The sequence below is a fragment of the Lissotriton helveticus genome, chromosome 3_2 (assembly GCF_964261635.1).
Source record: "Lissotriton helveticus chromosome 3_2, aLisHel1.1, whole genome shotgun sequence".
Lineage (NCBI taxonomy): Eukaryota > Metazoa > Chordata > Amphibia > Caudata > Salamandridae > Lissotriton > Lissotriton helveticus.
The window spans coordinates 232,129,188-232,143,906 of NC_136062.1; the positions used below are offsets into that span (position 1 = coordinate 232,129,188).

Genomic DNA, 14,719 nt, shown 5'->3' on the forward strand with positions numbered 1-14,719 from the left:
GGAGAGGTAACCTCCATGCACATTGTATGACCTTCTGCCTCACTTTAAGTTTTTTGGTTAGCAATGACTGACCAGGTGTGGAGTCTCAAAGGCAGACATGTTGTACGGTGTCCTTAGGCAGACTTTTATTACTTTGAAGGTAAATAGAATAAAATCCATGGATAATTAAGAAAATTAAATCTTTGGCATTCTGTTATATGAAGAAACAAAGGTAAACGATGAATAATGAACTAAAAAGAATGTTAATAATGATTTTTTTTGTTAAAGATTGCTTTTGGCTTTCAAGAAACTGGGAGTAAATACTGTGGTGGGCAGAATGTTGCAGAGCCAAGCTCTGCATTTTGTGTATACAATCCAGAGGTTTCACCGACAAGCGAGACAGTGCTACAAATTGCTTTATAATTTGCTACACAATGATAAACTAGCAGACACAAAAACAAGGCCAGTTGTGCAGATGTCAGGAGTACCTATATTTCCCTTTGGGACTAACGTCACCTCATAAAGCATTTGAACAACTGTCGATTTATCGAATCGGCCATGCCTTCGGCTAACGGATCAACAGTAATGAACTTGCATACCTCATGTGTGCTTGTATCACTGCAGTGATGTTGTAGCTCTTTAAGTGAGCAAACAGCCCTTGTGACGTAGCACGTAAGGATCGAGTGCCTTGCTCTGGGTGTGGCGCATGCGTGGTATGGGCGTTTGGGTACGCAGCTGGGGCAGGTTTAGAGACCCCACTATAGCGGACTAAAAGCTAGAGTGCAGGCCGGAGCAGTGGAGAGGCTTGGGAGCAGTTCCGGGGCAAGTCAGATCGCCGTATTGGATCGAAGGAGGTTGCACCTGGGAAGCCTTCACAGCAGCGTGAAAAAGCAGACATACTAACGCCACCATGTACGGGCACTTGGACCCGCAGCACTCCCCGTCCCGGGATTTTAACAGCATCGTCCAGATCTGCAGCGCCAATGTACAGACCAGCGGAGGAGCAGCGCAGAGTCCCCACAAAAGCCGGTAAGTGGGGCATGCTGTACGTGTAAAGTGCGCGAGCGCATTCAAAAAAAAGAAAGTCAAATTAAAAGAGGCTTGCAAGGACGGAAGGGGGACAGGAGATGTGCTTACCGCGTGTCTGTACATGCGTGTACACGGGCGCCTTCACAACCTCCAATCGCCTCTGCGCGTGCCCATCTCTTATCTCCCTTCTGAGGCAAGTCAGCAACAATAGATCTCGCTGGCCACAGCGCTTTCGTGCTGCGTCGCCAGGCGAGACCTAAAAAGGGATTTCAAGAGGCATGGATGTGGCACGCGGAGATTGTTTGTTTCATAGCACTCTCCATTCCTTCTACGATTGTTCAAAGGTAAGTAACTATGTCACATTATTTATTAATTATAAAAAATTTGCCACATAAGAACAAATATCTATTTATATCTGATAATTTTATGCAAAAAAAATCGTGTCCAAATTTACAATACATATATTAATGAATACACATTTTATAATGCAATGATTCACTTTCTCTTGTTTTCTTATATATTACATAAGTTAATCCAACAGTATTACCACTTGAAAGTAATGTACAATGCGGATAGCTATTATTAATGAAGAAAGCTGGCGGTATGTTGACACTATGCGCGTTTCGGCTAAGATGCCTTCGTCAGTAGTCCGTCACAGTATATACTAATAAAATGATGCTTCATAAAAGTACATGGGGCTCGGAGATATCTGATGCGGTGGCAATTCTCAATGACTGTTCCTTATGTGTAAGGTGATGTATTATCAACTCTATCAGAGAACCGCAAACATTGATAGCTGCTCTAAACTCTCGGAAGATGTTTACGTCTAGGTAGACTGTTTAGTGCGGGGAAACAGATACACATTTAAGTCCATGGGGTGACAGTTGTGTAGAGAAATTGAAGCAGGATACAAGTCGAAAGGGCCCAAAATTCAAGGGGGGGAGGGGGCATGATGCTTCCTAATGGGATAATGTGGTTCTGTGTCTGAGTCTCCAGTAAATATGTTAAGTGGTGGTTTATGTGCAGCATCTTTCGTGTACATTTATGTATCTGATCTAAAGTTTTAGTGGTTACAATGATGCTGTAGAGGCTAGTATGGGTTATAACATGCCTTTGGAGCTTTGGCTGTTCGGGTAAACTGGACAGTATAGGATCATGTTAAGCCAATACGTACCATTATCACGGCCTGCATATCGAGCATAAATACCAAGGACTCGGAGGGGTTTTTTACTTGGGCTTAGAGAGTGAATCATAATCGATATTCTATGTACGTGGCTCATGACATGCTTTCCAGCGTTTCTGTGAATTGATTTTGACTAGCACGATTGAACTAAGAAATTATATGTTTAAGTGTGTATTGACCAGTATACCTCATCATTACTGGGCGAATAGATGTTTTGTTTCTACAAGGTGTTATCATATTTAAGGCTATATTGATATATTATGAGAGTATGTGAACACCCGAGGGATGATCCACGTGGTTACCCATGAAGATGAGTCATTAACTTAGAGATTTAGATATAATCAGGGCCTGCAAAAGATTAATGATATTATAATGTATTTTGATACACGATTCCCTACTGTCACTGCTTTAAATTTACTGCACATGATTATGGAAATGAACTGTGGGATCAGTCCATGTTTAGGACATAGGTTGACTGACTTACGAAGTAATGAGGCGTCTGATAGTATTGTGTTGAGAATTGGGGTGTTTAGGAAAAGCACTAATATTGGCTAACTTAGGCCATAGAGATATTGGGGGAAGCTATGACTGGTAATGAAGATGTGAATCTAATATTTGGTTACAGATATTTTTTCTAAACCTTGGAGTTGGAAACTGGCCAGATATATGGGTTGGCGGCCATGTGAAGTGATTCAGTAAGTTTTCATGGTATGAATTCAACATTTATGGTATGTTTGAGATCTTTGCAGGAACTGGGTTAAAAAGCAATTTTTTTGTCTGTATAGGAAAATTAAGATGTAAACAATATACACTTCACTTTATACCTGGATTTTCCTTTGGGTGAGTAGCACAAGTTACATGGGGAGTTTTTTTGAGTGCTGGGCGGCACTGAGAGATGAGGTCGAGATTTTACAACAGGAGGTTTGGTGCACTCACAGAATGAGGATGTGGATTGTGTTTTTTCATCTTTACTTTATTTTTTCCTCTGTTTCACATTTGTGCTCACATTGGAGTTACAATGGTAATGTTGGACGGATTCAGATACTATATTACCATTTTATTGGGAACTAACACCTTGCACCTATGCTCTACCTTTCATTCCAGTTTGGGGTTCGCTCTTTTGGATGTGTAGCAATAGGGATGAATACCAGGTTTTCACAGTAAATAACAATCACCACTGTGGTATTTTAGGAGTAGTTAGAACAATGAAAGAGTGTAACTTAAGTTGGTTATTACTTATTTTGTGGCCCCGATGAAGTTAATGGTAGAATTACCTTGAGACGAAGCATGTGTTGGCTAGGAGTTCAACTTTCTGGGATATTTCGAAACATCATTTAGACAGATGGGAGTCATTTATGTACGGTGGGCACTTCTTGATATCGTTTTGGTGCAAGCTAAAACTTTGCCCATTTCTGCTCTGATAGTTCAGTGTTCAAGTCGAGCTCCTATGTTGAATTTAAGTTGCTACAGTCCAGTTTGGTCATCTGTATCAAAGCAGTATGTAATCTGTTGCGGCCTTCTTGGCCCTACCAGGGTCAAGCATAATGTCATGCACTACATGGTTCCGGGTAAGAGGCTTCAGTGCTCTGTGGCTAAAAATGTTTTTAACAATACTAGTTTATTGCATTAAACTGTACTAATTGCCCCGTAGGCATCAGATATTTCTGCTGGAATGTTTGGAAGGAGTGGCATGCTGTATCATTGCGTAAATGCTCTAGTTAAGCAATGCCAGCCTCTGCCCAAATTCGTCTACTGGCAGTCGAAGTTACCCTTCTTATCTCAGGAATGCACCATTAAGATAAATTAGGGCTATATGCAAATTGAGTTTTTCTCAATACTCTGAGCCAACAGCGATTAGCCATCTCTGCAAGAGTGTTTCCTGTAACTTCGCTAGCTGGAGTCAAAATCACAACAGTGATAGGTGATTTGACTCCCACAGCCTCGTGAACTTGTACAGCCCTGCAGCGACAGTCAGTCAACCGAAGCACTATCCATTGCAGCTGGACTGCAAGTTAAGGTTTGGCACGGCGACCAAAACTCTTTGGAGAGATTTATCTTAATTCATTTTCAGTCCTCACTCTTAAAAATAGAAAGTTACCTACCTGTAATTACAGTTCTAAGTTGTTGGTATATTACAAAGATTCATGTGATGTTTTAATTTTTCTTTGTCATGAAGCTTGGAATTCCTGGCACATTTAGCTATGCCACTATGATCCAGCCAATGAAGTGAAAAGACCTAAACCATGTCCAAAGAGGCCGTCTTCAGATTTTTACAGGCACATAAAGGGTAAAAAAAGACAAGCTTATAATGGAAGGTGGGTGGTGTAATTGTCAATCTATGAAAGATTACAGGCAAGTATCATTTGCTACTGCCACACTGGGTCATTCATACATTGAATTCAATTAGCAAGCAGCACAAAACACTGGAAAGTTGGGAATGAGACTCTTCTGATTGAAAATGACTGTAAATCGCAGCCTGATCTACACTGGCCTCCTTCCACAACTGCACATCTAGGCAGTAATTACTGGTAAATGTATGCCTTGTCATCCGCCATGTGAAAACTTTCCATATGGCCAGAGGGGAATAGTACTGCTTTGTCCGCCACACTTCGAGGTTCATGCACTGGTACTCTGCTGGAACATGTCCTCCCACTTTCTAGTGACATGGGCTGATGCAAACTGCACCCCATCTCGCTATCGCTCGCTTGCAGATTGTCCTTTGAACGACAAAACATTTAGTCATTCTGATTTTTTAAAGTCTGTTGTCCTGTCCAATTACCTCCCTACTCATCTACTGAAGTCTAGCAAAAGATCCAAAATATGATTTTGAAATAACACATATAAAATCACTGTCTAATTCAGATGGAACTCGAGTGAAACTTTGATGTGTACATGGCATTTGCTCGTAGCAAACAGGTCTATCAAAGGGAAAGACTGCAGTTTTGGACTCATTTAGCAGACATAAGTGCAAAGACAGCCATTTCCCACATTACAAATGTAATCTCCACTTTGGTGCTGGTTTAACTGGAAGAACCAAATGATTTGATGCAATATATGCAGTTTTCACACGGGGCGCCTTTTTTAGGAAACAAAACAATCTTTGCATGTCTGTGATTATGCTTTGTCAAAAGAAGAAAGATGTCTCTGTCTTCGTTCTGTACCTCAACATCGCTTCCAGATAAACGCCAAGATATGAGCTCTTGAAACTCGATTCTGCCAAACATAATAGAAGAAATGGGGTGCAAACCTCTTCTCCTTGCACCCAAACCACAACATCTGGCATTTCCCAAGTGGTCGGTTTGTAGATACCTCCTACGGCAAGGCAGCTGCAGGCCTCAGCAGGTCAATCCGTGAGCGAGGATGCATCGCAGGCAGTTGCAGCATTCTGAGCCAAAACACGAAGAGAGACTGGGAGACCCACTCAAAGTACGAGGCACTCCTGGCTTGGCACTCTCAAGAAGTCTGCATTCTCTAGGTGTCCTAGAGCCAGGAACACACTGGGCTTCTCCTCCTTGACAGCCTCCTCTCCTGCAGGGCCAGGTAGATTCCTTTCCTCTATAGGCAACCAGACATTTAGGTACTAGGGAGACCTTCAGCTCCTCCAGCAGATCACGCTCATTTGAGGTGATGTGCCGTCCTGTTTGTCAGGCAGAAAACAGCACTGGTCACACAGCAGTTCTTCAAGTACTTTCCATAGAAATCTCTTCCTTGGTCATGAAGAACATGGAACTGCAACTAAGTGTGGTGGTTTGGATCCCACTATTGTACACATCATCCAGATAAGGGATGCAGTACTACTGTCTCATGCTTGAGAACCAGTTTGGGTTGGTATCTTTTCAAATGTAATTTGTAAGCTGCTCTCTAGACATTGCTTTAGTTTAAAATGATGCTTCTCACAGCAGATAGCAATGGGTCTGGCACCAATAAAGGAGGAGCAAAAGAAGGGGCACAATGAAGTGTGAGCTCTCTGTACCTCATCAGCTTTCTTGAGGGGCAGACAAGAAGGCAGCCTCGGACTCAAAACATTCCCACCTTGAAACTATAGTCTCTCCCTTCTCACCCATACTATAAGCAGTGCTCAGGAAGAACTTATCAGCAGGCCCTTGCTAACAAAGTCCTCATGAAATTCTAATGGAAGCCCCATCTCACTTCAACACACTATAGTGTCTGAATATCCACCCTCTAACCATAAGAATGCATGTCCTACACAATCATTGTCTGGTAAAGCAGTCCTTGGTTTGGCGTGGCAGATGAGGACAAAGTTGAAACCCACTGACTTCAGTACTCGGACTGACCCACACAAAGAGCTCTACTACAAAAGCGGTATCACACGCTCACTGTACACACGCACTCAACATGCACACAAGATGTCAGCCCAAGGTTCTGGGTTTCACATGACAGTGGAACTTTACACAAGAGAAAACAGTGGATCATTCTGTCACTGACAGAAATAACAAGCACTGGCAAAGCCATTAGGGCTGGTCTATGCAAGCAATTTCCTCTGTCATAAAAATGCGTTATTACGATGCGAGCTCCGTTGCTGTGCAGCATGGGTAAAAACATTGACAACGGCAATAGGTCAGATAGATGAGGCCTACTGGATTTATCAATGCTTTTTTTCTCGTGGGATGGGAAGGTTGGAAGTAATGATAGGAGGTGCAAGAATTGACAAGAGGTCAGGGGCAATGACAGGCGTTTGGGAGGCTGCAAGCAACAATGGGAGGGTTGTAGGGGGCTTGCAAATAAATGTGGGACAGGGGAGGGAAGGCACTAATGTGGACAATCAACAATTCAGGGTGGAAGGGGACAAGTAACAAAGGGGGCAAGCAAAACAATGCAGGGTGAGAGGGGACACGCAACAACACAGTGGAAAGGGGACAAACAACAACACAACAAAAACAACAAAAATGTATCGGACCTTGTGTAACGTAATCTGGTGCTCGAGTAAATGCTTAAATGTCATGCTATATTAAACAAAAAACTGCAACACAAAGAAGCCCCCGGAAAGAAACAAAATCTGTTGCAAGTGACGGTGCATATTCTGTCTCAGGTGAGCCCTTACAAGGTCTGTCAAATTATAAATCACAAAACAAAGTATTCTCCTACCACTGCCTTTCTTGGTACTGCCAGGATGGGGACAGTAGTCCACTGCCTCTGTGAGGACACCCTTGGTGTGCCCATCCAGGCCGATCTCACATTGCCATGGACAGGCATAATAAGCCTCTGTGCACATGCTAGATTAGCATGTCTTCAGGGCCAAAATAAAAGTCAGTATACCAGTTTCACATGCAGGCAGGCACCCTTGGTCAGAGTGTACACCAGTTCTCCATGCAGGGGACATTCCTGTTTCAAACATTCAAAACACGGATCTGCAAACTCCAGGCATATTTTGAGAGTGAGAAATCGTTCTGTTTTTAGCACACATTTCCAACTTTGAAGATTTCAAATATTAACAACTATGTGTCATTTTCCATTGCACTGTTTAGTTTCCTCTTTGTGTGTTCTAAGAGCCTCAACATCTAGTTTCCGTCATAAGTTCATAGGACCTGCTTTCAGCCCCTACTATCTGTTCAAAGAGACTTTTCTTCCTGTACCCAATATCTTCATTAGACTTCCACTTCCTGTCCCCAACATGTGTCCACAGGATGCCTCTTCTTGTCCCCTATATATATTCATAGAACCTCTTTATACAATTTACAAAGTTTTCATTGTTTATTTTCCATCTTCTTTATTTTGTTTTTGTGCCTGTCTCTTTTCACCTGGTTTAATGATCTTGCGTAATTCTCTCTTTATCCAAATAGGGGCCAGATAACGTAAGGCAGTGCAGCTGGACCTTATCTGTGTCACCTTGAGCAACTGAGACCAAATACAAGCACATTTTACGAACAGTGGTAGATAACACCAATTGGAATTGTGCATAAGCCTTTCAACACTAGGTTCACTTGTTTCATCATGGCCCTTGAATTGTGGTGCCGTGTGCATGTATGTGAAGCATCTTATTCCTGCTTGGATAGATGCATCCCTATCACAGAACCGTCCTCACAAATTCAGCACTCCCATTAAATCAACTGGCTTGTGTCTTTGAAGTGTAAGAAATACTAAGGCTGCGAGAGGAGTTCTGTCTCTTTTATCTTGTAAAGGAGTTTATCCAGGGATTTAAGTAGGCCGGGTCTTGCGGTGCTGAGCACCAGCAGTTTTTTACAGGGGGCTCGAAACGGGTCTCTATCGGGCTTTGTTTTAGGCCCTGGCACAAGCAAGCAGTCCGTGTTTTTCCGGACTGCAGTGATAATAGGCACATGGATGGCGCATGCTTACACTGCTCTGTTCTCACTAGTGCGTGTGCTCACACTGCTCACCTCTCACTAGTGGAGAAGTTACAGCATACTATCATGCCAGGGGAGCGTTGTAGGGGAAGGGAAATCCTTTAAAGAGAGTCATTTTTTCTCTAGATTGCTCTTCTTTTTTTTGAAACTCAGGAGCAGCAACATTGTGGTGCTGTCACCAAGGCTTTAAGTAGAAGCTTTTTCAATATTATATACAAGCCATAGTGGCTGCTTATTTATCTTATGCAACTAACAACCATTGACGAAGCCAATAGTCCTGACTTCTTGTAGGTATGATTTTACTTGTTCTATCATATATCTAGATGCAATGACAGAAACAGCAAAATACAAATCGGGCGGCACACTAAGCACAGATTTTTAGCTGAAGTGTTTCAAGCCACGCCCTTAAATACATTGGCCTTCGCCCCTTTGAGAGACCCCCAGTTCTTTCATCCCACTTAAAGCCCTGAGTTTATCCATTGCCCAGTCTTTGTGGCAAAAATAAGGCCAAAAGTAGGGGGTCGCTTGCCATAAACACCAGAAATGTAAAAAAAAAACTTTCCTCAGAGGAAGTAAAAGGGCCCAGTCCTCACTATCTAGCCCTTATCAGTACACGTAAACAATCTCACATGAAAAAAAATCGTCCCCTTAAACCCCATCTCTAACAATTGATCAATATGTGATAATGCTCAAAGGACAGAGGGATATCGACTACTTCACACTTACGATTTGCATAGCACAAGGCAGCAAATCCGTAAGTGTGAACAACGCACATGCTCCCTACACAAAGTACACCTGCACAGCAGCAGGCGTTGCGTCAGGGAGGGGGCGTGCACAGCGCCCAGCCAAGCTGCCAATCCGCGAACGCAGGGTGGCGGCAGGAAGTCAGGCAGAGGGCGTCCTGTGGAGCACCAGTTCCCGGAGCCATTCCAGGTAGCCGCCGGTCTCCCTAGAAACCGTAAGCCTTGAATTGGAGCAGAGGCTGGCTACCTTTTATTAACCGGTGACTCTGCTCCGTGTTGTCTCGGCAACAGGGAGTCCGTCGCCCCTCCCTGACTAAGGTGTGTCCTCCCCACCTAGGGGTGCAGCCGGCAATGCGTGCTGTGCACGCGACGCACGCCTCACACACAGAGCGCTGCTGCACTTTGAGGCGCGTGCTGGCAGGCCTGAGGTCAGGCCCACTTTCACCGAGACATTCTTCAGGCCACCACAGGCTCTGGGTCGTATGCGAGCTACCACAACTCGGTCCGGTTTTAAAGCTTAGTTACACTTTCGGGGTTTAGGCGCGATCTAAACCATAAAAATAATATGGTTGTTTCACCACAATTCCTTGCGACCACTAAGTCGCACTGTAATTAGCTATGAATCTCCATTTGAAAACAATAATATAAACATAGTGTGGCTGGAAATTAGTCTGGATAGGCAGAGAAGGCAGAAATGTGAGTTCTGTAAGTTATGATAAATAAAAAGCCCAGTGCTTGAGCACGCGGCTCCGGGTGGCACTGAGCAGCGAATAACCCCACTTGGCCACTGTGAGGAAAGCTTGCACTAGACCACGGTCCAGGCTTTGCCTACGTTGCAGGTTGGGAAGGAAGTCGGTGAAGGGGGTGGGGAGGGAAAACCTCTACTGTTGCTGCCAATGCAGAACTTGTTTTGCATCTGAGGTCATCTTGCACAGCCAACGCCTTTGCTGTGCCTGTCTTGCATTTTTGAGGAAAGTTTTTACTGCGGCTGTCCACATCATGCAACTTAAGCATTCACTGTCGCTACCATAGTTTTCAAATGAATTTGATTATGAACTGAGCATTTCTAACTGGTATTCTTTACGTAATGATGCAGTAAAGGTGAAGCTTGTGTCTGTACTTCAGTTGCCTGTTCGGTGCCGAGTCATTGGGTGTGATGCCAACTTCTGGAGCTGTTGCTATGGCTGCTTGAGCAACAAAAGTGTTGTCCATAGTACCTTGTACTGTTGTGAAAAATGAAGCTTGTGTATCACGTTTTAGTGGTGACAAGGGCCAGAAATCACCTCCTACTCTTATTGTGGACCTGTGAGTTTCAAGAACCTGGGTTCTCCCCGCCAAGAACAAGACCCTTTATCCTTCAATGCAGGCCGAGCCAGACCTATATCTGAGAAACCTCAAATTTACCTAGATCTGAGGAACCTCAAATGTGCATGAGAAGTCTTCATGCTAAAAGCGCTGCACGGCATTCTAACGGCAGAATGAGCGCTATACACATGCCAATAACATAATATCAGAACACAGGATCCCCTGTGGGGTACAGGATAAGAGAGTGTGCTACCCAAGTATGGCAGAGCCTCTCAATTGTTCTCACACTTACCCAGAGGTGCTCCGAAAATGTGTACACTTTGAGGGTGGGAGTGCCCTCAAGGACGTTGTCCGCAAAACTGGCCGCGTAGTCGACACCTGCCACAGAAAACAACAGATTAAAGTCATAAACCCTCAAGTTATTAGACTAAACAGAAATATCTGCAAAACACATAAACAAGAAACGAATAAACAGATGAGCATGCAACAGGACAACCGTGTGAATCCACTGACATGTCATTTAGAAGCATGGAGTCCTATGCCATAAGCATGCAATGATGTCCATTTTTAAACATGATCCTTCCAATGGATAACTTTCCCATGGATGGAAACACGCTGTCTGATGCTCATTTTGTACAAGACACACTGATAATCTTCTGTTCTTAGAGCTGCTAGGAGTTCTCACCTAGGATACTTACCTCAGGTTTATACCGCAGATCTACCACGCAAACAAAGACTTTAATCCATCTCATCTGACTCCTTAACAGATTTTCTCTCTCCTAGAGTTTTGCAATGAGTGCAAGCAACCATAGGAATGTATACGCCCACATCCATTACAACAATGAACTATATGTTGACACAAAGGAATACCTTCTGCTTATCCTACAGTGTTCTAAATTTGGCTGTAAAACTTCTCATATATCTCAATCCTTGGCATGATATCTTGTCTGCCTTGCAAGTCCTCTATTGGCTGCCAGGTGCTCTGCATATTTCACTCACTATTGCGTTGTGCAAGGGTATCCATAGAATATGGATATGTATTATTAATATAATTATTATAGAACAGGACCAACATTCGTACGGCAGACGTTGTGCATCTAACAGCTTAACTTAGACACAGCTTTGAATTGAGAAACAGGAATTCTTCAAATCAGGGGGTGGAATGCCAGTCATTCTTAGTAAAAACTGCTAAATTACTGAACGTCATACCAGTACCCATCTAAAAAAATCCCCTTTTCGGACGATTATCAAAACGTGGTTATTTCCGTATTATTCTGCTAATCAAAAATATCTACAAGATCAAATGGATATCTTTCAAACATGGGTATCCATCAGCACTAAATCTTAGATACGTTTAAATATATCAGAATATGGAAAGCACAAATGAAGAAAATGTTTTGAATTCTGAATTGTGGTGGGAACAAATATTTTTATATGATCAAAACAAATCAATACACCAGGTGATGCCCATTTCCACACATTATCATTTGTGCGCAGTATAGTTTTATCAGTAAAACTGTATGTCTGTGCAAATGTAACGCCCATTTTCATTGAAAATGTGGTGTCTGTAATACCAGTGCTCTACCACAACATGCAGACCATATCAAGAAGCTGGCCGTGGCTGTTTCACTTTATTGAAATCTTTCAGATGTTTTTTACCCTCCTGCCGCCGGCGGCAAGGCAAACAATTATTTGCACGTTGATCTTGTCTCGGCTGGATTACGCAAATGCCCTTTTCGCTGGTATTCCTGGGTACCGGCTGAAGAGACTTCAGGTCGTACAGAATACTGCAGCCAGACTATTTTCGGGTCTGTCATCCAGGGACAGTGTTCATATCCAGCTGCGATTGTATCATTGGCTGCCCCTGGTTGCTAGGGTGAAATTTACGACATTGGTCATGGCACACCATGCGCTCGACGAGCATGGCCCTCTCTATCTGCAGAAGCGCGTTTCTTTTTATGCTCCTACGCGTTCTCTGCGCTCCTCGTCCCTATTTTTGGCCCAGGTCCTGCATTTTAAACGTCAGAGGATAGAGGGTAGTTCTTTCTCAGTCAAAGCTACAGCTGCTTGGAATGCCCTTCCTTTGGTCCTGCGCACCATCCAGGACCTAAGTGTATTCAAGAAAAAACTGAAGACCCGTCTGTTTATGTGAAGCCCTCTACCATTCCTTATGGTTCCGCGCCGGGACACTCACGATTAGCCGAGCGCGAAATAAATTCATTTAACATAACATAACACCATGCATAGTTCACACTACGCCACTCCACTCTACAACACTCTATGCCACTCCACTTTACGACATGCCACTCCACGCCCCTCCCCTCTGTACTCCACTCTACACCACTTTCATGACATGCCACTCCATTATATGATATGCCACTCCACTCTACACTCTACACTCCTGCACTCTAAGACACTCTATGGCATGCTACTCTACAACATTCCCCTCAACTCTACGGCACGCCACTCCACAACACACCACTCTGTTCCACTCCACGCCAAAAACTCTATACCACTCCACTCTACACCACTCCATTCTATGACACTTTACTCCACTCTACGCTAAACCACTCCACTCTACGCCCCTCCACTCTACGACACGCTACACCCCTCCACACTGTGCCACTTCACAGCACTCTACTCCACTCTGCTCCAGTCAAAGACACTCCCTCTATGCCACTCCATGCCACTTCGTGTCACTTTACTCTGCTCTACGACTACTCTACTCCACTCTTTGCCACAACACTCTATGACACTTCACTCTATTCCACTTTACTCCACACTATCATTCTACTCCTGCCACAACACTATATGATACTTTACTTTGTCCATGACACTCCACTCCACGACACTCTATTGCCCTCCATGACACTCTGCTCCACCCTATGCCTCTACTCTCTACAACTCACAACTCCACTCTGTGCCACATTCTACGACCATCTACTTCACTGTACACAGCTACTTCTACACCACTCCGTGCCACTTTACTTACGTCTACAACACTCCATGCCACTCCACTCTATGCCCCTCTGCTTTACAACACTAAACACCACTCCACTCTACACTACTCACAATACTCCACTCTATGCCACTAACCTTTAGCCATGCTCAACAACAGCCACGCTAATGTATAACTGGGCTATAACACATTGGCAAAGCCAATAGCTCTTGCATAGGTGCGACCTATTGGCTTTGCCAAAGTTTGTTACTGTTGATTTCCATGATATTACCTCAGACATTACCTGCAGCAAGCAAAAATGCATGCCGTACCTTGCAAAACACCTCTACAGCGTGTCTTCACAAGTTGAAAACTTCCCGGATTTGCAAACATGGCCCGCTTTTTTAGCTTTCCAAGTCGGTATTGGGAGGGCAGTTTTATTATGCATGGGCCCATTTTCCGTCCTACGACCCGGTCTACACAAACCCAGTTCTTCCTAGTGCACCCATTTGCCACAGGTCGGCATTTGCCATCAGATCGGCATTGGCGATGCTCTGCTACAGTCTGCACACCTCCTGCCCTGCCTGCACCCTCTAAGGCACGCCCTTCGGCCCTTTAATCCTGCTCTGTTCACTTCCGCCTTGGAAGCCTTCAGTCCCTCACTGAGCGCTCAGCTGTGCTCGTCACGCTCACCTGCCCTTCAGCGGGCAGAGGGTGTACTCGGAGGAGGTCGTAAGAGTGCAAGAAACTGGAAATCCATCTGACGTCTTGAGGGAAGCAAGCAGGCCAGAAAGGGCGGGAAGGCACTTTGGTGGTGCCGTGCTGAGATGTAATGAAAACAAGGTTCTACTTATTACTCCCAGAACGTTTCTTGTAGCAGCTGGAGGTAACGGGCTGTTCGACAGATGCACATCTGCACTGTCCACGCAGTTATCTATAGGGGTCCTCAGAGACCGGTCAGCAGTCCAGTCACAGGGGGTCTCAGCTGATGGAGCACTCTCTCCAGCAGTCTATTCAGCTCCTGGCATCCTTAAGAAAGAGGACTGGTGTGGCAGCACACCTGACTCACCCAACAGTAAGACAAAGATTGGCAGGTCACTTAGCAATGGTAGGTACCCCAAATGTTGTCCATACCATGGGTCAGTTACACTGCCATGTCTTTCTGTATGAAATACCCTCTGAGAGCCTTTAATGCACAATGGACCTTTGCAGTACAGCG

At 44.3% G+C, this 14,719-nt stretch overlaps 1 protein-coding gene across 1 annotated transcript in view; it reads right to left on the reverse strand.

Annotated features, from left to right (window-relative positions):
• SNX33 (sorting nexin 33) overlaps nt 1-14,719 on the reverse strand; it is a 173,089-nt gene that overhangs the window by 142,658 nt on the left and 15,712 nt on the right. The window contains exon 2 of the mRNA XM_078685084.1: nt 10,855-10,940. The gene's annotated coding sequence lies outside the window, so the exon portion shown is untranslated. The remainder of the gene's footprint in view (nt 1-10,854; nt 10,941-14,719) is intronic.